Here is a 14122-nt window from a genome sequence, read left to right as displayed (position 1 = left end):
ATCGGATCGGGTTTCTGTATCGGTTGATACTCAAAATCAAATGTCTCCGACTCGAGGGCCAAAAAACCTGATCGGGACATCCCTAGTATGAAGTTGATGTTTGGTACAAATTGAAGTCAAAGAAACATATTAGAAGTCAAAGAAACACTTCAAATTAGAAGTCAAATAAACACATATGTCATATGTGATCCTGGACTTCAAAACTATAGTCATAAGTATCAAGAGAAAAAAAAAACTGTACGCCAAATATACAGTTAGAAAATAGAAAATATATAGAAAACCAGACATAACTGTTGTGTGTGTATATACATACATACATACTGTATATTGTAACAGTTCTGTCTGGTTCTCGAATAGGATTGGCTGATTGCAGTGCGATATTCTTCAATAACAGCACTCGTACAGCCTCTTCACTCTTAGGTATTACTGCGCCCACATAGATTGACAGCAGATCAATAAACTCATTACAGTTTGACAAATATTGCAGCTGTTGGATAACATAATGTACTTTTGAAGCTTTTTAGGCGAGAATGTAGTTGTTTAAATTACAACTATGCAGTTTATTTACAAGGACAGTGCCTATTTAAAAATATTCATCATTTTGGAGATTCAGCGTGTCGGTGGCTGAGCAGAGCAAAGACAGCGGATGTTCATCCACAAGATGGCGACAGAGACCGCATAAAAAGCAGCATTTTCTCAGCGTAAGTTTTAAACTACAGCTGAACAAATCATTATAAAACAGGTAAGTGACATTTTAAGTCGATCTCTCTCTTTTTTGTATGTTGTAGTGCTGTATTTATATCATAGTAATCTGGTAGTGTTTGCTTTGCTTTGGCTTTTTCGGGGGTTAGTTATTGTGAAACAGAAAAATACTGGGAAATCTCTGTAGACTGATGGCATTTCATGCCGTTCAGCCTTATAATCTTAAAACGTGAGCAAAATCACCTGTTTTGGTTTATTCGAAAATCTGAAATCTGAAAAATTCGGAAAAATTGCCTTTAAAGCTGTATTTACCAAAAGTTTTACCAATGCACATTATTAATAAACAGAAAACTGAGTTTTGATACATTAACGGTAGGAAATCTACTAAATATCTTCATGGAACATGATCTTCACTCTTCTAATGATTGCACGACATTTGAATTAGTTTGACCCATATGTATCTTTGGCAATAGCCAAAAATATACCTGTGCAACTTTAGACTCCAAGGTCACATATTTTCAATATTTTAAAAATTACTGAGAATCAGATGAAAGATTAAGCATAATAAGACAATTTGGTGCTTTGTCCTTAATTATGATTATGTAATAAGAGACTCACCAAAGGTACATCGTCAAGCCTCTCAAACCGTGGCCTCCTGGAGCGAACAGCCTTCACTATTACAAACACAACAACTACAGCCACCACAATGGAAAAAATACAAAGGACTGCAATGAGGCCTGGATTTGCTGCAATATCTTGTCCAACTCTGTCTTCTAGAGCTATACGGAGAGAAAGACAAATCATCACACAAATGAATAAATCAATGAACATAATAATTTACAGTGGAAGATCTGTTTGCTCTGGAAATATTAGACCATTTTAATCTACAACAGCTTGAAATTTCTACAAAAAAATTCACCCTTTCAAACTTTTCACATCAAAAGTTGTTGGAGGAAAGATCAAGATGCCATCATGAAGTTCAAAAGCATAAATACATGAAAAAATATATCCCAAAATACAGACTTTAAAACTGTAATCTACTGTTTTTTTTACAGTGTGCATGTGAAGGACTTATAGATCTGCATTATCTAGACTTTTAACGCTTATCTTGGTGCTCATTTCAATCTAAATACTTGTTGAATGTTGTACCTTTGTTGTAGGTTGTGCTGTTTATTTCCTCTATAAGTTCTGCTTCAGTTGAGATGAGAGTGGTGATTGTGGATTTGGATGTTGTCAGTACAGTAGATTTCTGGGTGACCCAAGTAGATAATGAAGTGTTGGTAGTAGTTGTAGTTGTGTCAGTGGTGATGACATCCAGTGGTGCTGTTGTAGTCTGAGACTCATCAGAAGCATCTCCCAGGCTCTGTCATGTTGTCAGGTGGCTGGTCTGTTTGACCTACTAGTAGAGTAGGTGTTAATCAGGTGCTCATTGTAATATTTAACTCTTCATTTTACAAAGCTTATTCTGCCATTGTTTACTCACTGTCAAGCTGTTTTATTAGTGTACTACATTTAATTTCATTTTTAATTGAATGTTTTTATCTTATTTTAGCTTAGTTTAGGGACATTTAAACTGTTGTTTACAGTGACATTTAAATCAAACAGTTTTTCAAGCTATACAAAAGTTTAATTTTTGATACAGAATTTTAGATTTTGTCTCGCAAAGTTATCTGTTCTCTTCAGGAGACGTATAATTGGTAAAATACAGTAGACGTAATATGGCATTTGAGTCAAATGGGCTAAGTTGGTAGTGTTTTGTATAGGTATCCTTCTTTTGAGTGTTCTATAGAAAATAACATGAGTGAGTAATGATCGAGTGAGTAACTGATATTATTTTAGAAAATATACGAAGCAAAAGTGAGGTCAGTGGCTTGTATAATTCCTGTAGTGGGGTTATTTTGTTGTAATTACAGGCATGCTGCACATTATTCTACTTATTAATGACAATAAAATGTTCATTCATTCATTTTCGGCTTAGACCCTTTATTAATCTGATGTTGCCACAGCGGAATGAACCGCCAACTTATCCAGCACATGTTTTACACAGCAGATGCACTTCCAGCAGCAACCCATCACTGGGAAACACCCATACACTCTCATTCACACACATACACAACGGACAATTTTAGCTTACCCAATTCACCTGTAGCACATGTCTTTGGAACACGGGGAGAACATGCAAACTCCACACAGAAATGCCAACTGACCCAGCCGAGGCCAGCGACCTTCTTGCTGTAAGGCGACAACACTACCTACTGCGCCACTGCGTTGCCCACACACATATATATATGATATATGTTCATGAATCCACCATAAAAAAGAGAATGACTTTCTTGTGGATGTGGACTGACATGAGAACATTTTTGGAAGGTGTGTGTCCTGTTATGTGTGGCGTAAAAGTAATCGAAATCATTTGATTGCAGTTGTTGCTGCTAAGGGTGACAGGGGAAGAACACTTTTTCAAACAGGACAGTATAGTTTTCTATTTTCTTTTCCCTTAATTATAAATTCTAATTTCAAATGATTATCTTTCACTGTTTATTTACTTTGTTTGATGATCCGCAACATTAAAGTGTGGACTATCATGCAAAAAAAAAAAAAAAAAAAAAAGAAATCAGTAAGGGGCAAACACTATCCACACCACTGTGTGTTTATATATGTATATATATATATATATATATATATATATATATTATCATCAATGAATCAATATGCCATAGGAAACCAGTACTATTAGGTATATTCTGAAGGAATTGGTTGTTCTAAAACACTTTTGTATTACGGATTTATTTATTTAATATATAAACACAAGCAAATAAAGAGCAGATTACAAGCTGGCGTCTTACCTCCAGATGCGGTGTGACAGGACAAAGCAGTAGAATAATTAACGAGAAGATCATCTTGGTGATGCGAAATGGAATAAAAATAAAACAGCACAGGTGTACTGTACAGCTGAGCTTCCAGCAAAGAAACATAAACATATCCTGAGCAGCAGGATGTTGACGTGTGGGCAGAAGGGGTGGCTTCTGTCAGCCAACAGGATAAAGAACTGCTTCATTGTTTTAGTTCGGTGTTTGCACTGGCATAAACCTGCCGTGACATACTAAAAATACTGTCACTGCATCATATTTCAAAATCAAATATCATATTACAATAGTAGGGCTTGTTATTTGCTCAAGGTTCTATCTATGAGTTAACAACTTCTATAATTGAAGGTACATATAATGTATGCGCAAAATTTTACTGTTTTACAGCACCAACAACTATCATCTACTGTAGTTCATCTATAAAACTACTGGAAGTATTGGCTATTAGGCATTAAGATATTGTAAATGTTAATGTAAATGTGTGAAAACATTGATCAGAAACCTATGTAACCAATAATTTGACACAATAATTGATTGTAATTACTGTAAAAATCTAAATTCATATAATTAAATCTACACAGCCAAAAGCTCTTGTCTCTTCAGACAGATAATATATTTCTTACAATCTTGAAGTCCTTCAGGTGTTTTTCTTACCAACTCATGCAGGCTTTCATGTATCGGGGCACTCTGGCCATAAAGCCCCAACTGGCGAGGGCTGCAGTGATGCTTGACTTTCTACAATTTTGTCCGATCTCCTGACTGCATCCTCGAGCTCACCACAGTGATCTTTAGGTTCTTCTACACCTCTCTCACCAAGGCTCTTTTCCCCCGATAGCTCAGTTTAGCTGGACGACCAGCTCTGGTCATCCCAAAAATCATTCATTTAAGGATTATGGAGGCCACTGTGTGTTATGAAGCGGACAGGAGACAGAGGTAAGGAAACGTTAGGGGTGTTTATTAAATGACAACAAGAGAGCACATGAAGGATAGCCAGGAGGATCAGGAATGATGTTGGGGTCTTTTCCTCCGGGCTGGGTAACAGGAATACACGAGGATGGACAGCACACACCAGATACAGCTGACAGAGGATGACACAGACTTGGAAGGACTGGAAGACAGGACGATTCGGGAGGACCAGGAAGACTAGGAGGAATACAAAGAGAACAGGTAAGTAAAGCGTTTGTTTTAGCTGAGGATGACTACGCTGAGTGGTCGCTCGTTGTCCGCTTTCGTCGAGACGAGCCCGGACAATGAGCGACTGGAGTGCTGTGCTTTTATCTGGTGCTCGTGAATGTGATGCAGCTGTGTGCTCATTAGAAGTCAGGTGATGGTGATCTTCGTGAGTGGGGGATCGTGAGAGCCTGACCAATCCGTGACAGTACCCCCCTCCCCAGGGCCCGCTCCTGAGGGCCGACACCTCCGACGCCGTGGTGGTCTCCCTCTGCCTCTAGGCGCTGGGAACTCAGGGTGGCTCTCATGAAACTCCACCATGAGACTAGGATCGAGAATATCAGCTCTGGGAACCCATGTCCTTTCTTCGGGGCCGTACCCTTCCCAGTCCACCAGGTACTCCAACTGGCCACCACGACGTCGGGAACGCAAGATACTCCTTCACTGCGTAGACGGCTCCTTCTTCTAGGAGCATGGAGAGGGGGTTCCTCTTCGTGTCAGGCTCTGTGGAGGGAAGAACAGGATCGTGATAGGGTTTCAGGAGTGATACGTGGAATGTAGGTGAATACGGTAGTGAGAGGGTAATTGTAGTTTGTAGGTGACGGGGTTAACCTGTTCCACGATGGTGAAGGGACCCAACAAATCGGGGACTTAACTTGCGAGAGGGCAAGTCGCATGCGTATGTCCCGGGTGGATAGCCACACCTTTTGTCCGGGTGTGTATCTGGGTTCTTCAGACCTTCTTCTATCGGCGGTTACCTTGCTTCGACGGACTGCCCTCTGCAGATGTTGATGAGCCTCGTCCCAGACTCTCTCGCTCTCCCGGAACCAGTGATCCACTGCGGGGACATCAGATGGTTCGCCATCCCAGGGACAAGAGCGTGGGTTGAAGCCCAGGACGCACTGGCAATGGCGTGAGTCCGTGGAGGGGTTGCCGCAGTGAATTTTGGGCATATTCTGCCCAGCCCAAATAACTGGCTCCAGGAGCTCTGGTGACCACTGCAGAAGGTCCTCAGGAACCGTCCCCACTCCCCTGATCTTCCTCTCTGTCTGCCCGGTGGTTTGGGGATGGTATCCAGAAGAAGAGGCTGACGGCCACACCTAGGAGCTTGAAGAAGGCTTTCCATAGACGTGAGATGAACTGTGGACCTCTGTCCGACACAATATCTTCTGGAATACCAAATGACCTGAAGACTTGATTAAGATATTGTCGGCTGTTCAAAGGCTGTGGGAAGACCTTTCAGAGGGATTAGTTTGACAAACTTTGAGAATCTATCTACGATGACTAGAATACAGGTATTACCTTCTGACGAGGGGAGGTCAAGTGATAAAGTCCACTCATAGGTGTGACCAGGGACGGGTTCGGAATCGGCAAGGGATGGAGCTTTCCAGCGGGTAGATGACGTGGGCTCTTGGATTGGGCACAGTCCTTACAGCCCTGAACATATTGCCTCACATCCCTTGCCATGTTTGGCCACAGAATCGTTGGGATACTAGCGAGAGAGTATTGTTGATCCCGGGATGTCAGTGCCTAGCGAGGTATGTAAGGAGTGATCAGATCTAACCCGGGTGGTTCAGGGTGGTATGAACTGCCGATGAGGAGGGCATCATCCGGCGGAGCAGGGGCTTCCGGAGTGGCAACGACTGAGGAGCGTTCCAGGTGATCGACAAATGGAGATGTGTTCGGGAAGAAATCTTCGTTGGGAGTTTCTTCATGATCGTGATGCTCGTGTAAAACGAGAGAGAGCGTCTGCTCTTAGATTCTTGGGTCCTGGACGATAGGAAATGGAGAAATCAAAACGTGAGAAAGAAAAGTGACAATCTGGCTTGACGTGGCATAGTCTCGTGGCCTCTTGATATATGGAGGTTTTGTGATCTTTGATCACCTGGAACGGATGTTTGGCTCCCTCCAACCAGTGAACGCCACTCCTCCAAGGCTAGCTTGATTGCTAGAAGCTCTCCTGTCTCCCTATGCTGTAATTCTGCTTCCGCCGGGCTCAACTTCCGAGAGAAATAGGCCAGGGATGCAGGTCGGGGCGGTGTATCATATTTGGGATAATACTGCCCCGACGCCGGTGGTGGATGCGTCCACTTCCACCAGACGAAAGGGAAGATTTGGGTCAGGATGAGTCAGAGTGGGGCCCTTGTGAACTCCTTCTTAAGAAGGCGGAAGGCTGCGGCTGCTTCTTTGGTCCAACTCCAGTCCTTTGGGTTTACCCTTGATGAGATTAGTGAGAGGTGATGTTCTCTCAATGTGTGTAGGGCCTCCGCAACGTGTTGGCGATGTTCGGCCTCACTCCGGGAGTAAATGAGGATGTCATCTATGTACACTATTACAAGTGGTGGAGAACGCCCGGAGGACTTCATGAATGAAAGTTTTGAAATACGGAGGGGGCGTTGACCAGACCGTAAGGCTGACCTCATATTCATAGTGCCAGTAGGGGTCACGCATGCTGTCTTCCATTGGTCCCCCTCACGTATTCTTATCAGATTATACTCGCTGCGGGGGTCCAATTTAGTGAAGACTTTAGCTTCTCGGAGCTGTTCCAAAGCGGCTGGTACCAGAGGAAGGGTATATCGGTATTTTACTGTACCGTTATTTAGGACCCTGTAGTCGATGCAGTGGACGCAGCCCTCCGTACCTTCTTTGGCCACAAAAGAGAAGCTTGAGGCGGCTGGGTGATTTTGAGTGACGTATGTACCCCTGACTCAGAGCCTCCCTTATGTAATCTTCCATTGCCTGATTCTCTGGAAGCGAGAGCGGGTAGATCCTACCTCTTGGCAACTGGGCATCTGGAACTAGGTCGATCGCGCAGGGTCCCATGGCCGATGCGGCGGTAGCTGGGAAGCTCTCTTGGGGCAGAAGACATCATGAAAGGAGCTGTACTCCTTAGGAATGTGGATAGACTGCTTTCTCAGGGACTCTCGACCGATGTTGTAAACAAGAAATGGGGTTCCGACCTTGAAAGAGGGAGATTTGAAAACAGGTAGGGGTACATCCAGATCCCCATTTCTTTATCTCTCCTGTGCCCCAGAGATGAATGGGATCAGTGCTTCACCAGCCACGGGCGCCCTAGAATGATGTCCATATTTGCAACCCTCCAGAACCAGAAATTGAATCCGCTCTTGATGTAAACAACCCCACTTGAAGAAGGATGTCTTCGCATTGTCGATGGATACGGGTCCGAAGAATCGAGTGCAACTGGGTTATCGGTTTGTATCTGGTATATATGCGAGGACGCCTCAGTACGTAGGTGGAGTTGACGACAGAGGGATTGGGAGATGAAGGTTCCCTGCTGACCCGGAGTCGATGAGGGGCTGTGACAAGGAGAGAAATAGAGGCAGTGTTATTTGTACGGTGGTAGTAAGTGGTTTACATTGTTCATATTCGTACTGAATACACTCACTGAAGTCCGAATGGGACGAAGGGGACACTCCATACGGGTGTGTCCACTGACACCGCAGTATAGAACACAGACCCCCGGGTCAGCCTCCTCTTGTCGGTTCCGCTGATGTCAGTCTTCCAGACTCTATTATCATGGGTTCTGGTTCTGGAGAGGCTGTTGACTCAGGCGATTGGAGGAGTGCAGACGAGGGGGTTGATGGTGTCCTGTTGATAGGAACGGGAGACGATCGGAACATCGGAGAGAATGTTGGATGAAATCTCTCCAGACCCATAGTATCATCGAATGTGGCCAGCTGGATTCGGAGAGTGGGTTCCAAGCCGAGCCGGTACGTGTCAACAACGATCTCTCATTCCATCCACTTGCAGCTGCTAGAGTGCGAAACCGGAGAGCATATTCCTGTGTAGATAGAGTACCTTGCTTTAGATTACAGCTCGCTCTCCCAGCGGCTACTTCCCCATCAGAACGTCCAAACACCTCTTTGAAATACTCCGTGAAGGTAGTGATGGAATTCATGACCGGCCCGGCTTGGTTCCAGATCGTCTCAGCCCATTTAAGTGCAGGCCCAGAGAGTAGTGATACGATGTAGGCGATCTTTGACTTATCTGTGGGATATAGAGAAGGTTGCATTTCGAATATGAGGGAACATTGTAACAGAAAACCATTGCACTCCCCCGCTCCGCCTGAGTAGGGCGCTGGTCGGGCCATGGGACTGGAAGGAAGGGCCGAAGAAGAAACTGTGGAGGCGGAAGTGCTCGGTGCTGGTGGTGCGTTGGAAAGTGGAGCTGGTGGCTGTAGAATCCGCTTCAACTGGTCCACCAGCTCTTGAAAGTGATCGGGGGTGCTCATGTTGTCGTCGTTAAAGGTCCGGGCTTCTGTTATGGAGCGGACAGGAGACAGAGGTAAGGAAACGTTAGGGTGTTTATTAAATGACAACAAGGAGCACATGAAGGATAGCCAGGAGGATCAGGAATGATGTTGGGGTCTTTTCCTCCGTGGCTGGGTAACAGGAATACACGAGGATGGACAGCACACACCGATACAGCTGACAGAGGATGACACAGACTTGGAAGGACTGGAAGACAGGACGATTCGGGTGGACCAGGAAGACTAGGAGGAATACAAAGAGAACAGGTAAGTAAAGCGTTTGTTTTAGCTGAGGATGACTACGCTGAGTGGTCGCTCAGTTGTCCGCTTTCGTCGAGACGAGCCCGGACAATGAGCGCAGGAGTGCTGTGCTTTTACTGGTGCTCGTGAATGTGATGCAGCTGTGTGCTCATTAGAAGTCAGGTGATGGTGATCTTCGTGAGTGGGGATCGTGAGAGCCTGACCAATCCGTGACACTGTGCCATTATACTGTATATATATATATATATATATATATAATTATATATATATATATATATATATATTATATATATATATATATATATATATATATAGTGGTGAAAAAAGTGTTGGCCCCTTTTCATGTTTGTCACACGTTAATGTTTCAGATCATCAATTTATATTAAATATTTAAATATTAGCCACGATAAGACAAGTAAACACATGCAGTTTTGAAATTAAATTTTATTAATGGAAAACAAAGTACCAAACTACATAGCCCTGTGTGGAAAAGAGCTTGCCTCTACTTAAAAAAATGGTTTATTACACTTGAGTTCAATTTCTCTAGCCAACCCAGGCCTGATACTGCCTCACCTGTTCGCATCAAGAAATCACTTAATTAGGACCTGCTGACAGAGACGAAGAGACCAAAGATCCTCAAAGCTAGACATTATGCCTAGATCCAAAAAAAAATCACAACAAAAATGAAATTGAAAATAACTGAGATTCTACCAGTGAACCCCAGTATGAGCCATTATCTACAAATAGCAAAAACTGGAACAGTGCAGAAACTTCCCAGATGTGCAATAACTTGCCTAATTAGCCCATTCTGCCTATACCTAACTAACCTAGTTAGCCGTTTAATGTCACTTTAAGCTGTATAGAAGCTGTCTTGAAAAGTATCTAGTCAAATTATTTACTGTCATCATGGCAAAGATAAAAGAAATCAGTTATTAGAAATGAGTTATTAAAACTATTATGTTTAGAACTATTATGTTTAGAACGGGGGCTAATAATTCTGACTTCAACTGTATATATATATATATAATTATATATATATATTATATCTATATATATATATTATATATTATATACACACACACACAACAGTTCTGTCTAATTCTTGAATATGATTGGCTGATAGCCGTGCAATATTTTGAAAATAACAGCACTCGTCTAGTCTTTTAACATTTACCCATGTATATTACTCTGCCTACATACAGCCACAAGCAGAGGACACTCTACAGTTTAACAAATATTGCTGCTGTTGGACAACATAATGCATTTTTTGGGGGCTTTTTTAGTCGAGACTGTAGTTATTTAGATTGCAACTATTCAGTTTATTTAAAAGGATAGTGACTATTTTAAGTATTATATTTTCTGAGATAAAGTGCGTCAGCTGCCATTAGCCGTCATTGAGCAAACCAAAGACTGTTGCGGTTGTCCATCATCAGATGGTAACAGAGACAACATAATAAGCCCTTAGAGGAGGAAAAGCCCAGAATAATTTTAAACTACAGCTGATCAAATCATTCTAAAACTGAAAAGTGACTTTCTAAGTCGATCGCTCTCTTTTGTATGTGTAGGGCTGTATTTAGACCATGGTAATTGTAGTGTATTGAGCGGTGCATTGAGATGGGGACTCACATATTAGGAATGTATGTATTTTGTGCTGGCCACTCTTTGGTAAAACTCTCTGAGTTTCTTTTTGGTTGGCCATCTGTTTCTAATGAGTCTCCTGTTTTCGCTACTGCAGAGTAGTTCAGTAAACAGAAAGAAAGAGAAATGCCTGCATGGTTTAGTGTTTTCACAAACACAACAGTAAATCTGGTAGTGATTGCGTTGCTCCTTGGCTTTTTCTGGGTTAATTATGTGATCTCTCCGATTGCAACAGAGAAATACTGGCAAATGTCTGTAGACTGATGGCATTTTATGGCCGTTCAGTCTTATAATCTTAAAATGTGTGCAAAATTCAAAATTCATTTCGTCATAACTTTAGATATTACACTTGAGAATCATTCAAATACTAGCTCTAAAGTGACGTTTGCAAATGGTTTCTGCTGTTCTGGACGTCAGCTGCAGATATGAATAGTGCTGCACATACAGTATGTTTTACGCAGCGGATGCTTACTTCCAGCCGCAACCCATCACTGGGAAACACCCATACCCTCTCGTTCACACTTATACACTACAGACAATTTAGCTTTACCTATAGCGCATGTCTTTGGACTGTGGGGAAAACCAGAGAACCGGGAGGAAACCCACTCAAACACGGGAAGAACATGCAAACTCCACACAGAAATGCCAACAGACCCAGCCGAGGCTTCAACCAGCGACCTTGCTGCGAGGCGACAGCGCTACCCAGTGCACCACTGCACCGCCCCTATTTCATTCATTCATTGATTTTTTATTTTCGGCTTAGTCCCTTTATTAATCCGGGCCACAGCGGAATGAACCACCAACTTATCTAGCACATGTTTTGCGCAGCGGATGCCCTTCAAGCCGCAACCCAACATTGGGAAACACCCACACACTCTTGCACACACTCACACAACAACCAATTTAGCTTGTTCAATTCACCTGTACTGCATGTCTTTGGACTGTGGGGGAAACTGGAACCTATGCAAACACGGGGAGAACATACAAACTTCACACAGAAATGCCAACTGACCCAGCCAGGGCTCGAACCAGCGACCTTCTTGCTGTAAGGCGATTGTGCTACCCACTGCACCAACGTGCTGTCCCCCATTTCATTCAAATGAAAATATTTTCAGAACGTGGCATTTTCTCGCAGTCACCAGAAGGTGGAGCTCTTTCCTGTAAGATAAACAGACTCGTGTTCTAGACTGAAACTCCCTCATCAACCTGATTAACCTCCTTTATGAACAAAGTGTTTTAACAACATCTATTTATAGAGTATAAAATGTTCACTGTGAGGACTTTGATTAACTTAGATGATGTTTGCCTGAATGTAACTTTGTAGAACTGTATATACACTGCTTTATATTAAAATATCATGTGTATTTCTCTGGTCAGCTTGCTTAATATTAGTTCAGGATTATATGTTTTTAAATATTGGTAAAGGGTAAGTTTATTCAGAAAATTATAATGTAATGAAAACTATTTCGAAATGTTCTTTCTTTATTTTCAGGAAGACAAATATATTTTTATCCTCCATGTTTTTCAAAGCAGTTTATCCCACTATTTTGTGAAAACACTACATTTAATAACTTATGATTAAGCTTTAGAATTTTATACATTGATTATTTAGCGACATTAATCTATTTAATAACTAATGAAATCCGAAACAGATGCCCGAGCCACCTCAGCGCTGACTTCTCTTGATGTGGGAGGACCAGTGGCTCTACTCCAAGCTCCTCCCGGGTGTCAGAGCTCCGCAGGGTGCGCCCTGCCACCCTTAGAAGGAAACTCATTTCGGCTGCTTGTATGCGAGATCTTATCCTTTCGGTCATAACCCAAAGCTCATAACCATAGGTGGAGAGTAGGAACGTAGATTGACCAGTAAATCGAGGGCTTTGCCTTTTGGCTCAGCTCCTTCTTTACCACAACGGACTGTACATCGACTGCATTACTGCCGTCGCTGCACCAATATACCTGTCAATCTCACGTTCCATCCTTCCCTCACTGGTAAACAAAACCCCGAGATACTTGAACTTCTCCACCTGGGGTAAGGACTTTCCTTCAACCTGGAGATGGCAAACCACCGTTTTCCGGTGGAGCACGGACTTGAAGGTACTGATTCTCATCCCAGCCACGTCACACTTAGCAGCAAACTGCCCCAGTGCATGCTAAATGTTCGTCCATGTTCGATAAAGCCAACAGAACAACATCGTCTGCAATAACAGAGATGAAGTCCTGTGGTCCCCGAACCAGACCCCGATAAAAACCGCATTGTTCCTCCTGGATCCCAGGTTAAAAACATTTGTTGTTTAAAAAAAAATCCCATATCATACAAACATTGCATTTACCGATTCTGAACAACATGTTTACAACTATTTTTACATGTTTATTACTATTACACTAATTCACAAACAAGCAAACACTTTCTAGCCTTCTAGCCACAGCCCAGAATTGGGAAACACTGATACACACACATTCACACTCATACACTATGGCCAACTTAGTTTACTCAATATAGTGCATGTCTTTGGACTCTTGACTGTTACGACGAGGTTTGGGTCTGGCGAAGAAAGTTTCCAGAAAGCAGGTAAGACAAAAACAGAAGTGAAAAATAAAATAATCAAGTAAATAACAGAATGAGAATGTGTTAAAATCTGAAAACGTGGTACAAATCAGGCGAGGGCTGTTCTTTTTCTGGATTGTTTTTAAAACACTGTTGGTTGGGTTTAGGAAAGAGGGGTGGTATGGGGATTGATTGATCGGTCAGTCAGTCGACAGCGGCCCCCGGTGGGATTTAACAGCAGACACAAATAGTACTCGTGAGAGATTTTTGAGATTTAAAAAAGTGTACACAGCGGCCTCTGGTGGATTCGTGAAACAAAAACAGCAAAAAAAAAAAATGTAGCTCCTGGGACGTATTTCGCAATCTCCAGAAATGAATATAGGGCTACATTTTCAGTATGAGCCTGGGTTGTTTAATTGCAAACAATTCTAAAATATGAAAAATTATATATATATATATATATATATATATATATATATATATATATATATATATATATATATAACATCATTAGAGGGTTTGAAACAACTTGAAAGGTGTGTATAGTTTTAACATGCCAATAGAAATAATAAATAATAATAATAATTAAAACGTAATCCCCCTTTAAAGTGAGCGTTAACCTCCTGACAAAAAATACGTAGCCTGTATGATGACGTGATAATGCAGCAT

General features: G+C 42.2%; 1 long non-coding RNA gene across 1 annotated transcript in view; it reads right to left on the bottom strand.

The window, feature by feature from the left end:
• Positions 1-2069, bottom strand: part of LOC130237575 (uncharacterized) — a 3107-nt gene extending 1038 nt beyond the window's left edge. The window contains exons 1-2 of the long non-coding RNA XR_008838556.1: positions 1852-2069; positions 1321-1481 (exon numbers count right to left, since the gene is read on the bottom strand). This is a non-coding gene — a long non-coding RNA (uncharacterized LOC130237575). The remainder of the gene's footprint in view (positions 1-1320; positions 1482-1851) is intronic.
• Positions 2070-14122: the final 12053 nt, after the last annotated feature.

The sequence above is a fragment of the Danio aesculapii genome, chromosome 11 (assembly GCF_903798145.1).
Source record: "Danio aesculapii chromosome 11, fDanAes4.1, whole genome shotgun sequence".
In the NCBI taxonomy this organism is placed as follows: domain Eukaryota; kingdom Metazoa; phylum Chordata; class Actinopteri; order Cypriniformes; family Danionidae; genus Danio; species Danio aesculapii.
Note: the sequence above shows the minus strand (reverse complement) of the source record. Positions and strands in the feature narration are given on the sequence as shown.